The 3,907-nt window shown below is 43.8% G+C and overlaps 1 pseudogene; it reads left to right on the top strand.

Moving 5' to 3' along the window:
- The first annotated feature begins 305 nt into the window (after positions 1–305).
- LOC111178221 (ferritin light chain pseudogene) lies at positions 306–1,072 on the top strand (annotated as a pseudogene).
- Positions 1,073–3,907: the final 2,835 nt, after the last annotated feature.

The following is a 3,907-nucleotide window of genomic DNA, read 5'->3' as shown; positions in this document are numbered from 1 at the left end:
AGTGTCCTCAGCTTTGTTAAATAACAGGGTATTCTCTCTCGTTACTTCAAACCTTCAGAATCTTCAATGGCTTCCTAAAGTCTGAATAACAAAATGTCAAAATCTCTAGGCTAATAATAATGAAATAGTTCCAGTATCTTTCCAGTTCTACATAGCTGGCACTCCAACCACAGGACATTCTCCATTTAATATGTCCATGTCTTTCCTTATGCTGTTCCCTCAGCTTGGAATTCTCTTTGTGCTCTTCTGCACATCAAAATTCTCTTCGGCAGTGCGCTCGGTGGTCCCCTTGATCTGTCTCTTGCTTCAACAGTGTTTGGATGGAACAGACCCAGGGATGCCCTTTGCTCCAGCCTCTGACCACCCTCCAACCCTTTTTCCAGTCGCAACCTTCAGAGTCAGCCACTCAGCTATCCTTGGTCACCGGGACCAGCCAACACCATTTTTTGAGCTTAACTCCTTATTACCGATCAACCATGAGCTCCCAGATTCATCAGAATTATTCCACCGAGGTGTAGGCCACCGACAACCACCTGGTCAACATGCGTCTGCAGGCCTCCTACACCTACCTCTCTCTGGGCTTCTATTTTGACCTCGACGATGTGGCTCTGGAGGGCGTGGGCCACTTTTCCCGCGAATTGACCAAAGAGAGGCGTGAGGGTGCCGAGTGTCTCTTGAAAAGGCAAAACCAGCACAGTGGCCGTGCCGTCTTCCAGAACGTGCAGAAGCCATCTCAGGATGAGTGGGGTAAAACCCAGGATGCTATGGAAGCCGCCATTAACATGAAGAAGAACCTGAACCAGGCCCATTTGGATCTGCATGCCCTGGGTTCTGCCCGCGCAAACCCACATTTCTGCAACTTCCTGGAGAGCCACTTGCCAGATGAGGAGGTGAAACTCATCAAGAAGATAGGTGACCACCTGACCAACTTCTGCAGGCTGGCTGGTCCCCAGGCTGGGCTGGGCGAGTATCTCTTCGAAAGGCTTACCGTCAAGTATGACTAGGAGCCTCTGGAGCCCAGTGGCCTTTGAGGAGCCCCTTTGGTGTCAGGGCTTCTGCCTGAAGCCCGTCTCTGCAGCCACCAGGCAGTTTTTAACCACCCTGGAGCCCTCTCCCAAGCCTTGGACCAAATGGAAACAATAAAGCTTTTTGCAGCAGCTAAAGAAGAAAAAAATCCTTCTCTTCCTTTAAGGTCCTTGAAGTGTCATGTCCTTTCTAATGCCTTTCTTTAATCCCCCTGTATTACTTTTCTAGGACTCCTGCAACACTTTACCACAAACTTGGTGGTTTAATAGAAACTCATTATTTCACAGTGGAGGCCAGAAATCCAAAATCAAGGTGTCGGCAGGGCCATGCTCCCTCTAAAGCTCTAGAGGGGGATCTTCCCTCGCTTCTTCCAATTTCTGGTGCTCCTGGTGTTCCTTCACTTGTGGCAGCATAACCACAATCTCTGCCTCCATCTTCATATGACCTTCTTGCCTGTATCTCTGTATTACTCATCTTCTTATATGGACACCTGTCACTGGATTTAGGTCCTATCCGGTCAATCCAGGATGGTCCCATCTTGAGATATGTCACTTAATTAAATCTACAAACACCCTTTATCCACATAAACATAAATTCACATCTGCAGGTATCAGGGGGTTAGGACTTGGGTGTATCATTTTTGGGGGGCGTCACCATTCAACCCATTACATCCTCTAAGACCAAATTAATATCCCCTTCTTTTGACATTACACAGCATATTCTCCCATCTATATTAGAGATTTATGAATACAGTTCTGTCTCTCTTACCAGAGGGAAAATTCTTTAATGCCAGGGACTATGTCTTATTCATCTTTGTGTAATTCATTACTTATCCCAGTGACTGACATACAGTAGGTATTCAGTTGGTTATTGTTGACATTTTAAAATGGTTGATTTACTTTCTACTTCTGGCATAGAGGGAAGAAGCTGTGGAAGGCAGGCTTGGGACAACAATGTGCTACCTAACTATCAGAGTTATGATTTAGAATAAGTGCCTGCCTCTGGGAAAGTATTATCTCCCCTTTCACAAGGAGGCAGTTGTTACTCCTTGTAGTATTATAATCCAAACAGCAAGGATTTCTTGAGAATTACCAATTCAACCTATACTTTCTCCCTTAGCATTTACTGATTTATTCAAGTATTTACTATTCAAGTAAATTATTATTCAAGTATCTATCTATCTACCCATCTATCTATCATTCATTCATTCAGTTAATTGACCCCCTATGTGCCAAATGCTAGGCTAGGCCTGGTATGGAGATACATAAACCCACAAGGTATAGATATTGCCCGTTATGAGCTTTGTGTCTATCCAGAAAGGAAACATATACATATGACATTTATGGGGTCAGATATAACCATCTGCAGGTAGGTGTGACTGAAGGACTACTGCCAAAGATAAGTTAAAGAGTCCATTACCTCAGTAGAACTTAGAAGCATGGACTCATCCAAGAAAGCCTACCATTTTTTCCAGAAACTTTCATTCTCTTTGGGCTTCCCGTGAAACAATATTAATTACCCAGGGCACATATATACTGCCCATTTCATGGATCAGAATAAAACATGCCTAATTACCAAATTCTATCTAACTACCAACCCTTTAAAAAACAAGAGTAACCCAACTCTTTATTCTACAACAAATCCCAGGAGGTTAAGGCAGACCACCAGGAAGTTTGTTTGCATGGTGTCCCCTGGACATACACCCCCACCCCCACTCTGGGAGACACTGTGAGTAGGACTTTGGAACTTACAATCCTGGGTCCCAGATGCTGCAATTAAGATGCTTTAATAAAGCAGTAGAGTTAAAGGCTGCCTGAAACTCCTGGAATGAAGTAGCAGAGAGTGGAGTAAGGAGGGGAAAGTGGAAGGATATGTTTCCCTTTGGGGCCCAGGGGCAAAAAGCTAAGAAGGTAAGAATAGGATGGAGGTTGGGTACAGGGAAATAGTACTGCTCACATATCCCCCCACATAAACTAATAAAAAGTAGCCATGGGGGTGAGGGGATGGAGTGGGGAGTCCCAGCAACAAACTGACTGGAGGAGGGCTTGGAGTCAGGTGGCTGAACACTGTGATTGAAAACTAAACTCTTTTTTTAAACATCTTTATTGGAGTATAGTTGCTTTACAATGGTGTGTTAGTTTCTACTGTATAACAAAGTGAATCAGCTGTACATATACATATGTTCCCATATCTCTTCCCTCTTGGATCTCCCTCCCTCCCACCCTCCCTATCCCACCCCTCTAGGTGGTCACAAAGCACTGAGCTGATCTCCCTGTGCTATGCAGCTGCTTCCCACTAGCTATCTATTTTACATTTGGTAGTGGATATGTGTCAATGCCACTCTCTCACTTCATCTCATCTTACCCTTCCCCCTCCCCGTGTCCTCAAGTCCATTCTCTACATCTGCATCTTTATTCTTTTCCTGCCCCTAGGTTCATCAGAACCATTTTTTTAACATCTTTATTGGAGTATAATTGCTTTTCAATGTTGTGTTAGTTTCTGCTGTATAACAAAGTGAATCATCTATACGTATACATATATCCCCATATCTCCTCCCTCTTGCATCTCCCTCCCACCCTCCCTATCCCATTGCAGCACTATTTACAATAGCCAGGACATGGAACCAACCTAAGTGTCCATCGACAGATGAATGGATAAAGAAGACGTGGCACATATATACATGGAATATTACTCAGCCATAAAAAGAAACAAAATTATTTGTAGTGAGGTGGATGGACCTAGAGTCTGTCATACAGAGTGAAGTAAGTCAGAAAAAGAAAACTAAACTCTTGAGCTTTCCTGTGGTGCTGCAGTTTTGGCCCATGAGATTTATAATAATACCAATGCACACTTGTATGGTGCTTTACAATTTATAAATTTA

The sequence above is a fragment of the Delphinapterus leucas genome, chromosome X (assembly GCF_059928025.1).
Source record: "Delphinapterus leucas isolate spDelLeu-1000000601 "Yukka" chromosome X, BTC_Dleu_Yukka2, whole genome shotgun sequence".
NCBI classification, from domain to species: Eukaryota; Metazoa; Chordata; class Mammalia; order Artiodactyla; family Monodontidae; genus Delphinapterus; species Delphinapterus leucas.
This window is presented reverse-complemented; position numbering and strand designations above follow the sequence as displayed.